Source organism: Bubalus kerabau, chromosome 11 (assembly GCF_029407905.1).
Source record: "Bubalus kerabau isolate K-KA32 ecotype Philippines breed swamp buffalo chromosome 11, PCC_UOA_SB_1v2, whole genome shotgun sequence".
Taxonomy (NCBI): Eukaryota; Metazoa; Chordata; class Mammalia; order Artiodactyla; family Bovidae; genus Bubalus; species Bubalus kerabau.
This window is the reverse complement of record NC_073634.1, coordinates 104,465,671-104,478,216: the sequence shown is the minus strand read 5'-3', so window position 1 is coordinate 104,478,216 and position 12,546 is coordinate 104,465,671.

Here is a 12,546-nt window from a genome sequence, read left to right as displayed (position 1 = left end):
ACCTGTTGAATGGGAGAAAATACCTACAAGTCATATCTAAGAGGGGTTGATATCCACAATATATGAGAGAACTCATACAACTCAACAGCAAAAAGTACTTTTAAAAAATGGGCAGAAGACCTGAACATTTTTCTAATGAAGACATACAGATGGCCAACAAATACGTGAAAAGATACACCACTTACCAGCAGGGAAATACAAATCAAAACCACAATGAGATACCACACCACACCTATTAGAATGGCTATCATCAAAATGAAAAGAAAAAGCAAGCATCAGTGAGGAGGTGGAAAAAAGGAAATCCATCACTGGGGAAGATCCTGATGCTGGGAAAAGATTGAAGGCAGGAGGAGAAGGGGGCCACAGAGGATGAGATGGTTGGATCGCATCACCACCTCAAAGGACATGAATCTGAGCAAACTCCAGGAGACAATGAAGGACAGGGAAGCTTGGAGTGCTGCAGTCCATGGGATCGCAGAACCAGACACGACTTAGCAACTGAACCACCATAACAAAGGCTCTGTTGGTGGGAATGTAAATTGGTGCGACTACTGTGGAAGACACACAGTATGGAGACTCCTGAAAAAAGTAAAGACAGAACTACTGTATGACCCAGCAATTCTACTTCTAGGTATTTATCCAAAGCAAACAAAAACACAAACTCCAAAAGCTGTATGTGGGTGCAGGAGTTATGAGAATGGATAAACCTTTATCTGTTAAAAACAAACACCTGTAAGCACCCTCGGTGTTCACTGCAGCATTATTTATCACAATCAAGACAGGGAAGCAACCTAAGTGTCTGCCAAAGGATGAATGGATAAAGAAGATGTGGTGTATATACACACAGGGGAATATTATTCAGCCATAAAAAATGAGATTTTAGAATTCCCTGGTGGTCCAGTGGTTGAGAATCTGTCTGCCAACGCAGGGACACAGGTTTGATCCTTGGTCTAGGAAGACTCCAGATGCCGCAGGCAGCTGAGCCTGTGAGCCACAACCACGGAAGCCCGCATGCCCGTGCTCTGCAACAAGGGAAGCCACCGTACTGAAAAGCCTCCATGCGGCAACAAAGAGTAGCCCCCACTTACTACAGTGAGAGCGCCTGTGTGCAGCAGTGAACACCCACTGCAGCCAAAAAGAAAGAAATGTTTAAAAATTTAGCCATCTGCAACAACATAGATGATCTTGAGGGCATTATGCTAAGTGAAATAAGCCAAAGAAAGACAATTATCATAGGACCTCACTTATAGGTGAGGATTTGGAAAAAAACTAGAAAACCAACCTAGTTCACAGGTAGAACAGACTGGTGGTCACTGGAGGCAGGAGAGGTGAGTGAAGTGGGTGAAGAGGGTCAAAAGGTAATAGATTTGCAGTTACATAGTAAGTCATGGGGGTGTCCTGTACAGCCTGGTGACTGTGGTTAGTAATACCATATTGCATATTTTAAAGTTGCCAATAGGGTAGATCTTAAAAGTTGTCATCACAAGAAAAAACAAAAAAAGTTTACCTGTGTGGTGATACATGTTAACTGGATCATTTTACAATATATACCAATATCAAGCATCACACTGTACACCTGGAACTAATGCTATATGTCAACTAGGCTTCAATAAAATTATATATTTTATAAGATTTAAAAATAAAAATAATGAAGACCTTAATAGTTGGGGCCTCCCTCGTGGCTCACTGGTAAAGAATCCACCTGCCAATGCAGGAGACATGGGTTCGATCCCTGGTCCTGGATGATTCCACAACGAGAGAAGCCACTGCAGTGAGAAACCCGTGGACCACAACTCGAGAGTAGGCCCCGCTCGCTGCAACTAGAGAAAAAAGCCCACACAGCAGTGAAACCCAGGACAGCCAAAAGTAAGGAGACAAATTATTTTTAAAAATAATAAAGACTTTAATAGTTGCCAGAATTCTATATGGTTCTTGACAAACTTATTCTAAAAATATTTAAGAAGGAATTCCCACTTCTGGGAATGGCATGCTAGGTAATTCAGACCAGCTCCCCTGCTAAGAAAGCTGAACCAAGTATTTTTAAATCCAGGCCTGAATCCATCTGAGAGCTAGCAAGAGAAGGAAGAATCACTGGGCAGAAACCCATGCTGCTGACACTGGGGCCACATTCCTGCCAATTCCAGAAGAGGTGTCCAAGAGGCTCAGCAGCGCTTCTGACAAGAGGAAGATGTAAAACAACAGAAGATAGTCCAGAACTGGCTACACCTTGAGAGCCCTCAAGGGAGCCGTCCAGACATAAAAGCATGACCATGACGATGAGTACCCAGCCCTCGCGGGGCCAAGCTGGCTTCAGACCATCTCGGTCCCTGGAAGTGGAACGCCAGCACCTGCGCACCTGCCGGGATAAATGCAGAGCCTCACTGGAGGCGGCGGGCGCCATCCTCTGCCTCCAGGTATTTCCCGCGTCATATACAGCAGGCTCCGGAGTCGGTGATGGACAGGGAGGCGAGGCCTGGCGTGCTGCAGTCCGTGGGGTCGCAAAGAGTCGGACATGACTGAGCGACTGCACTGAACTGATAGAACAATAACCAGGAACACAGAGGGCAAGAGACGCGGACAAATCCAGGCCAGAAGCAATGGACAGAGTCATACCTGCAGGGGCGGGGATTCCACAGTTAGCAGGCGCAGACGCGAAAGCACGATGCTTGCTCTGATCTCGGTGTAGGCCAGAATCGAGAGTGGAGGCAACTAGTCGGAAAACAGAAACAGAGGACACATGGAAATTCTAAAACCAAAAAACTCCGCATCAGCTGATGCAAGGAACTCAGTGAACATGTTGGACAGCATTAGTGAGCCGGAGGTAGTTCAGGGGCTACGGGCCGGATGAAGCGTGAAGAGACACAAGGACAAAAGCCAAGATGGGAAGAGACGTGGGGGTGAGAGGTCATCTGTGTAACTGCAGTACCAGCGGCAAAAGGAAAAGCCGCAGAGCGGAAGCGATGTTCACAGCAGCACCAAAGTGGAAGGAACGCAGACGGCCATCAGCTGGTAAAAGGAGGAGCCAGCGTGCTTCCGTACAACGGGACGGCATTCAGTGATTCAAAAAAAAAGGGAATGAACTGACCCGCAACACACATGAGCCTCAAAAACACTTCCTGCTTCTGTTTAAACGAAATGTGCACAAACAGCAAACCTGAGACAGGGCGACGCTGCAGCGCCTGGGAGTGGGCGCGGGCTGCAGCAGACGACAGGGCCCGTCGGCATGATGGACTGTCTGAAAACTGCTGAGCGGCAGTGCTCACACAGCTCTGCAAACGTCCTGCATGCGCCGTTACACTCCAAAGGACATGCAGATCATACCTCAATAACGCTGTTTTTTAAAAAGTTTTCCAAAATCGATTGTGCCGGTGGCCAATTTCTTGTTCCTCACGCTTGCGGCGCGGCCGTGAGCGCTTCTCGTGTGCAGAGAAGCACAGGGTCTTGTCACTGCAGGGAGACTGTGGTGGTGGCGGCCCCGGGAGTGGAGACCGCTTCCTCCTTCTGTGACCTCAGGGAAACTAGAGGCACGTGTCTGCAGACGTCCAGCACCTTCTTCCCCAGCCATACCCTCCCCCGAACCTGGCCGTCTCTCGGCAAGCCTGCGGTCCCGACCTGGTCACCTCGCTGTGGTCCCCAGGCCGGGTGCCACCCTTTGTGCCCACCCTCAGCCTCAGCACTGAACCAGCTCTGGCCGGCATGAGCCGGTGTTTCTCCGCCCCACAGAGAGCTGTGACCACAGCTTCTCCAACGACGAGCTCTGAATCCTGACCCTGGGTTCGTGGCCCTCCTAAGCACCTACCTGAGGGCCTATTAGCATTCCCTTTACAGTTAATAATTCTTTCCATTAAAATCTTTCTCTGTTCAAATTACTCCATAGTTTGTGCCTTCTGATTGGTCTTGACTGGAAAACATCAAGCCCTAAATTCAAGAAGCCTTATGAATGCCAAGTGGGATAATTAAAAAGAAATACAGTGGTCCCTTAGTACCTACAGGGGACTGGATTCAAGACCCGCTGTGGATACCAAACTCCAGTCCCAGAGTCAGCCCTCTGCCCCCGGGGGTCAGGACCCCAAATCTGACACACAGTACGTGACCCGAGGCTTGCTGGACCCACGGACAGGGAGAGCGAGTGTACACGTCCAGGCACGGCATGGTCCTAACCTTCTGAAAGACAAAAACGAAAACAATATCTTTAGGTAGACAAGGGAGGGAAAAAAAAACCACATTACCATCAAAGGTACAGTGAATCAGACTCCCCAACAGAAGTGCCTGGGGATGAAAGTCAATGGTGTATCTTCAGTACTGAAAAGAAAATCACCAGTCACACTTCTGTGTTCACTCTAAATCCCTTTCAAGGATGAAGGCAAAAAATCAAGATACTGTCAGAAGAACAAAACCAGTTCATCGCCAGCAGACCTACATCAAGACAAGACGGAACAGTGTTTTCAGGCCGAACAGAAATCATCCCAAATGGAAAATCAGACATGCAGGAGAGAGGGATAGAGCTGTAAAAAAAAGTCAACATGTAGTAAACCTAAATGAGCATGGACTATACCAAACAATAAGCATGTCTTATGGGGTTTCAGATATGGAAAATAAAATCCATATCGACAGCGTGTGACACAGGAAGAAGACACAAGCAGAGGATTCTCAAGTTGACTCTTCAATTGTTTAGAAAAGGAAAAAAAGTACCACGCTTTCGGAAGAATGCAAGTGTGTTCTCCCTAGGGAACCACTATAGAGGGAAAGAACGCATTACTGCCAAGCCAGCAGAGAGGATGAAATGGAGTTAAGGAAAAAAAAATTGATTTAAAAGAAGGCAAGGGGGCACTCCTGGTGGCTCAGTGGTGAAGAATCTGCCTGCAACGCAGGAGACACGGGTTCAATCCCTGCCCCAGGAAGATCCCACGTGCCAGAGCCATAAAGCCTGTGTTCCACAACTACTGAGCCTGTGCAGTAGAGCCCAGGAGCCACGGCAACTGAGCCCGCTCTCCCTGGGGCGCATGCTCCACAACGAGAAGACACCACAGTGAGAAGGACACACACGTGACGAGAGAGGAGCCCCAGCTCACTGCAACTGGAGAAGAGCCTGCGCAGCGATCAAGGCCAGCACAGCCAAAAGTGATGTTTAAAATAAAGTGTAAAAATAAATAGTTATAAATAATGTTTAAAAATAACTCCAGAAAGAATGAAGAGATGGAGTCAAAGCAAAAACGACACTCAGTTGTGGATGTGACTGGTGATGGAAGTAAAGCCTGATGCTGTAAAGAACAATACTGCACAGGAACCTGGAAAGTTAGGTCCATGAATCAAGGTAAATTGGAAGTGATCAAACAGGAGATGGCAAGAGTGAACACCGACATTTTAGGAATCAGTGAACTAAAATAGACAGGAATGGGTGAATTTACGTCAGATGACCATTATATCTACTACTGTGGGCAAGAATCCCTTAGAAGAAATGGAGTAGCCACCATAATCAACAAAAGAGTCTGAAATGCAGTACTTGGAAGCATTTTCAAAAATGACAGAATGATCTCTGTTCATTTCCAAGGCAAACCATTCATTATCACAGTAATCCAAGTCTGTGCCCCAACCAGCAATGCTGAAGAAGCTGAAGTTGAATGGTTCTAGGAAGACTTACAAGACTTTCTAGAGCTAACACCCAAAAAACATGTCCTTTTTATCATAGGGAACTGGAATGCAAAAGTAGGAAGTCAAGAGATACGTGGAATAATGGGTAAATTTGACCTTGGAGCATAGAATGAAGCAGGGCAAAGGCTAATAGAGTTTTGCCAAGAGAACACACTGATCATAGCAAACACCCTCCAACAACTCAAGACTCTACACATGGACATCACCACATGGTCAACACCAATATCAGACTGATTATATTCTTTGCAGCCAAAGATGGAGAAGCTCTATACCGTCAGCAAAAACAAGACCAGGAGCTGACTGTGGCTCAGATCATGAACTCCTGATTGCCAAATTCAGACTTAAATTGAAGAAAGTAGGGAAAACCACTAGACCATTCAGGTATGACCTAAATCAAATCCCTTATGACTATACAGTGGAAGTGACAAATAGATTCAAGGGAGTGCCTAAAGAACTATGGATGGAGGTTCGTGACATTGTACAGGAGGCAGTGATCAAGACCATCCCCAAGAAAAAGAAATGCAAAGAGGCAAAATGGTTGTCTGAGGAGGCCTTACAAATAGCTATGAAAAGAAGAGAAGCAAAAGGCAAAGGAGAAAAGGAAAGATATACCCACCTGAATGCAGAGTTCCAAAGAATAGCAAGGAGAGATAAAGCCTTCCTTAGTGATCAATGCAAAGAAACAGAGGAAAACAATAGAATGGAAAAGACTAGAAATCTCTTCAAGAAAATTAGAGATACCAAGGGAACTTTTCAGATGGCAACTTAAAGATGGGCACAATAAAGGACAGAAATGGTGTGGACCTATCAGAAGCAGAAGATATTAAGAAGAGGTGGCAAGAATACACAGGAGAACTGTACAAAAAAGATCTTTAGGACCCAGATAATCACGATGGTGTGATCACTGACCTAGAGCAAGACATCCTGGAATGTGAAGTCAAGTGGGCCTTAAGAAGCATCACTACGAACAAAGCTAGTGGAGGTGATGGAATTCCAGATGAGCTATTTCAAATCCTGAAAGATGATGCTGTGAAAGTGCTGCATTCAATATGCCAGCAAATCTGGAAAACTCAGCAGTGGCCACAGGACTGGAAAAGGTCAATTTTCATTCCAATCCCAACAAAAGGCAATGCCAAAGAATGCTCAAACTACCGCACAATTGCACTCATCTCACACGCTAGCAAAGTAATGCTCAAAATTCTCCAAGCCAGGCTTAAGCAATACGTGAACCGTGAACTTCCAGATGTTCAAGCTGGTTTTAGAAAAGGCAGAGGAACCAGAGATCAAATTGCCAACATCCGCTGGATCATAGAAAAAGCAAGAGAGTCCAGAAAAACATCTACTTCTGCTTTATTGACTATGCCAAAAAGCCTATGACTGTGTGGATCACAACAAACTGTGGAAAATTCTTCAAGAGATGGGAATACCTGACCACATGAACTGCCTCCTGAGAAATCTGTATGCAGGTCAAGAAGCAACAGTTAGAACTGGACATGGAACAGACCAGTTCCAAATTGGGAAAGGAGTACGTCAAGGCTGTATATTGTCACCCTGCTTATTTAACTTATATGCAGAGTACATCATGTGAAATGCTGGACTGGATGAAGCACAACCTGGAATCAAGATTGCTGGGAGAAATATCAATAACCTCAGATATGCAGATGACACCACCGTTATGGCAAAAAGCGAAGAACTAAGCCTCTTGATGAAAGTGAAAGAGGAGAGTGAAAAAGTTGGCTTAAAACTCAACATTCAGAAAACCAAGATCATGGCATCTGGTCCCATTACTTCATGGTAAATCGATGGGGAAACAGTGGAAACAGTGACAGACTATTTTGGGGTGCCCAAATCACTGCAGATGATGACTGCAGCCATGAAATTAAAAGACGCTTGATCCTTGGAAAAAAAGTTACAACCAACCTAGATAGCATATTAAAATGCAGAGACATTACTTTTCCAACAAAGGTCTGTCTAGTCAAAGCTATGGTTTTTCCAGTAGTCATGTATGGATGTGAGAGCTGTGTTGCAGAACTCTTGAGAGTCCCTTGGACTGCAAGGAGAGCCAACCAGTCCATCCTAAAGGAAATCAGTCCTGAATATTCATTGGAAGGACTGATGCTGAAGCTGAAACTCCAATACTTAGGCCACTTGATGCAAAGAACTGACTCACTGGAAAAGACCCTGATGCTGGGAAAGATTGAAGGCAGGTGGAGAAGGGGACGACAGAGGATGAGATGGTTGGATGGCATCACCAACTCAATGGACATGAGTTTGAGCAAGCTCTGGGAGTTGGTGATGGACAGAGGAGCGTGGTGTGCTGCAGTCTGTGGGGTTGCAAAGAGCCGGACACGACTGAGAGAAACTGAACTGAACTGAAAAATAAATAAATAAAAGGCAAGGGAGGAAGGAGACAGAAGAATAGCACCGGTGGGACCAGTAGAAAAAGCACACAGTGAGGTGGTGGCTTCAAACCCTTGTCTTTTTTAACCACAATAAATGGACTACATTCTCTATTGGAAGGCAGACTGTCAGACCAAAATCTGTGTGCTGTTAACAAGATGTATCTACCTAAAATATAAAGGTTCAGACAGAAAGCAGAGTATGTCTTTTTCCATACTTTTATTTTCAAATACAGCCACCCAAAAATTAATGTAGCTATATTAATATAAAAAAAAAGGCAAAAGACACTACTGGAGTTAAAGTGATCCCTGGAAAGCTGTAAGGTACACGCAACAGAAAGATTTAACTATTTCTAAATATATATGCCTCTTCGCATTGCATCTAAGTACATAGCCTCAAAATATCTAAGGCGAGAGCCGACATGGAGAAATGAACAAATCTGTGACGCTAGAGAGGAGCTTTACATGCTCTTCTCAAGAACAGTAAGAAATGACTGATGTTACACAACACTTCCAAAAGGAAAGTGCCCCCCAACTCGTGTAACAACCCTGCTATCAAAGCCACAAGTAAGAATGAAATTACAGATCAACTTCACTTATGAACACAGGTACCAAAAATCATAAAGAAAATATCCAGAAACAGTCCATCGTGTATTAAAAAGGATAACACGTCATGATCAGGATGGCTTGTTCCAGGAGTGAAAAGTTACCTTAACATTTGAAAATCAACATGAAGTTGCCATATTAAGAGAATAAGTGAGATAACCTTCTCAGCAGACACGTAAAAGTAATGAAATTCAGTATCTGTGCATGGGTTTTTTTTTTTGTTTTTTTTTTTTTGCACCAAGCTGAGTGGCTCACAGGAACTTAGTTCCTGACCAGGGATCCTGCCTGCAATGGAGGCTCACGTCCCAACCACAGGGCCACAGAGAATTCCCCCGTGCATGATTAAAAAGTGTAATTAAACACAAACACACAAACTCTTAGCAAAACAGGAACAGAAGAGTACTTCCTTGATAACAGGGTATGTGGAAGCCTTCCTTTTGAAACAAGGAAAAAGAAGGTGGCCCTTGTCAGCTCTGCTACCTGGCATTGTACTTGGGGTCCCAGACAGTGTAAGGAGAGTAAGGACTGGAAAGGAAAACCAAAAACTCATTATATATATAGATTATAATACTATACATAGAAGAGACCGTGCAAATTGAAAATCCAACAGAATCTCCAGATAAGTTACCAGAATAAGTGAATTTAGAAAGAGGTGCTGGATTCAAAGCCAAGAATCAATTGCATTTTTGTGCACTAGCAAGTAGCAAAAAAGCGATCACATTTATAATAGCATGAAAAAAAGCAAATACCCTGTGGATACTAACAAAAGATGTGCGGAATTTCACACACACACACACACACAAGAAATCAAGGGAACTGTTTAAACAACCTGTTAAACATGAGATTCTCCACGTTTGTTGGGAAAACAGTGTTATGAAGATGTCTGTTGTCCCCATATGAATCTATAGATTTAAAGCGGTCATAGCCAACATCCCAGTGCTTTTAGGAGGTGAATTGTTAATTCCAAAATTTACTGTGCATACAAATGATTGTAAATGATCCAGACCCTCAAAGATGGTGCCAGGACCTGACCCACTCAATGGCAAGACTTACTATCAAGTCTTAGAAATGAAGTATGACTGTGGTAACCAAAACAGACAAACGGACCTCTAGGATCTAGTCCAGCTGGGTGGAAATCTGAAAACAATATAAAAAGAGACCAATAATGCTTCTAGCTCTCGAAAACAACAAAAGAGAATATCTGATCATGACCCAGGAGCAGGGAAATTTTTCTAAAGCCAAAAGAACAAAATCCATAAAGGAAAAGATAAATCTGCATAATTACAGTTGAGAACTTCTTTTCATCCGACAACACCATTAAGGGAGTAAAGAGGGAAGCTACAAAAGTAGAAGGTATTTGCAATCCCTGAATCTCACACCGGACTCATACCTAGAAAGCACCCAAGAACTCCTCTGAACTGATAAGAGAAAGACAATCCAGCCCAGAAACAGGCATGAGACTTGAACAAGCACAAGCGATCCAGGACTTCCCTGGTGGTGGAGTGGGGAAGAATCCGCCTGCCAACTCAGGAAACACGGCTCCATCCCTGATCTGGGAATATCCCACATGCCGCAGAGCACCTAGCCCCACGCACTGCAGCAACTGAGCCCACAAGCTGCGACTACCAAAGCCTGTGCCCTGCAACCAGGGACGCCACCACAGTGAGGAGCCCCTGCAGCACAGAGGAGGAGCCCCCACTCGCCACAACTAGAGAAAACCCCCTCAAGAGCAGCAAAGACCCGGAGCAGCCAAAAATAAATAAAATTTTAAAAGAGATCATCAGATCATCATCACAGCTTATGAGCATGATAAAAAGCCCAATATCATCCATTAGTCAGCAAAATGCAAATTAAAGCCACACTGAAATATCACCATAGTTTTAACAACCAGAAGCCCTAAAATGTAAAAGATTGACAAAAACCAGGGACTGATGAGTTTGTGGAGCAACTGGGACCCCCAACAGGTGCTGGTGGGAATGCAAAATGATGGAACCACCTGGGGACGGCCGCACCCACACTCAGCCTTCTCAGAAAGGCCTTTCTCTACCACTCTCCAAGTCAAACACCTCGACGCCACCCCGCTGCGACGCTAAGACGTGTATTTTAACATCCCCCAAATCAGGACGCGCCCCAACATCATCAGAGCTTTCATTCCAGAGTTGCCCCAGCCAGCTCTCCTTCGGGGCCCTTCAGTAACAACACTGACAAACGTCTGTCCAGACGGATGGCTTCTTCGACCCTGGAGGATCCCAAAACTGGAATGACTGGGTCAAAAGGCACACACATTTTTTCCTTGTTTTTTAATTGCACAACCCATGAATACTCCCGCATTTTAAACTTCAGCCATGTGTTGCACAAGTGCCAGTCCCTCCCCAAAGGCAGTCACCCTCAGCAGTTTGGAGCACATCCTCCCAGACTCTGGTCTTTGCACATACATGCACATTAATACCCAGTACACATATCACTAATAGATACCATAGTCCGTTTTCTACAAAGAGGGTAGCAATGCACACCGCCCTAGCGACAAATGAGAGGGTCAAGGTTTCACCAGCTCCGGAATCAATCTAATGTTTTCCAATCTGATAAGTAAAAATCATCCGACGGTTTAAGTAAGTTCTTCCTTAACACACAGAACTCAAAGCTACCAGTCTTTTCCTCGACAGTATTCCAGATTCTGGGAGGCTGCCCCTTCCACGCTGCCTAACACCCTGAAGTTATAAAAATACTCCCCTAAGCTTCATATAAGATTAGTACACCTTTATTTCATACTACTTAGCTCTGTAACCCATCTAGACTTTATTTATACAACAGGAGGAGAATCTTTTTTTTTTCTAACCAGTTACCCAACTCTGCTTACGGTCTGCCCTGACTCAACTAAAATGCTATCTGGGCCAAAAATTAATGTCACACACACACTTGGAATGCTTTCGGGGCTTTCTGTGTTTTACCATTCCAGTTCTGTGGCAAAGCCATGCTGCGCTCTGCGTTTACTTCAGCTTCATCGTAAGTTTCAAAATCTGGTGAAGATAGTTTTCCCTCATTAAACTGAAAAAATTAGCAATTTTTGCACATTTTCCTTCCATATTAATTTTTTAAACATCTTTGTCAGTTTTAAAAGCTTGGCTTTCTTGTTGGAATTTCATTAAGTCTGTTTAAGAAAGCTAGATATTTTATATTACATCTTTCTATGCAGATATTTTGTTCTTTTGGAGAAGGCAATGGCACCCCACTCCAGTACTCTTGCCTGGAAAATCCCATGGACGGAGGAGCCTGGTAGGCTGCAGTCCATGGGGTCATGAAGAGTTGGACACGACTGAGCGACTTCACTTTCACTTTTCACTTTCATGTATTGGAGAAGGAAATGGCAACCCACTCCAGTGTTCTTGCCTGGAGAATCCCAGGGACGGGGGAGCCTGGTGGGCTGCTGTCTATGGGGTCACACAGAGTCGGACATGACTGAAGGACTTAGCATAGCATAGCATAGCATAGCATTTTGTTCTTTGCTCTTTTTAGAGGCATTGGGTTTTTTTTTTTTTTTTCCTCCAAACACTAGCTGTCCCAGACTCCTTGTATGGCGCCTTATAACACACGTACTTTACTTCTAAAAAAATTGTTCTTTTGTTTCCTGTTAAATTTATGCCTAAGTTTTACTGTTTTTTCAATCACTATAGAGAGGAATTTTACATTTTTTCCACTTTTAACTGAATATTGCTACTGATTACTATAATCACTTTTCTGAGTCCTCTTATTCTAATTTTTCATGGGCTCTTGCATATTCTAGCCAGAGCGTCATTTTTTCTCTTCTAGATTTCATACTACACATTTCATTTTTTGCTGTTTGTTTCATTAGCTAGAACCTCACAACAGTGCTGAGCACAGACTCTACGGG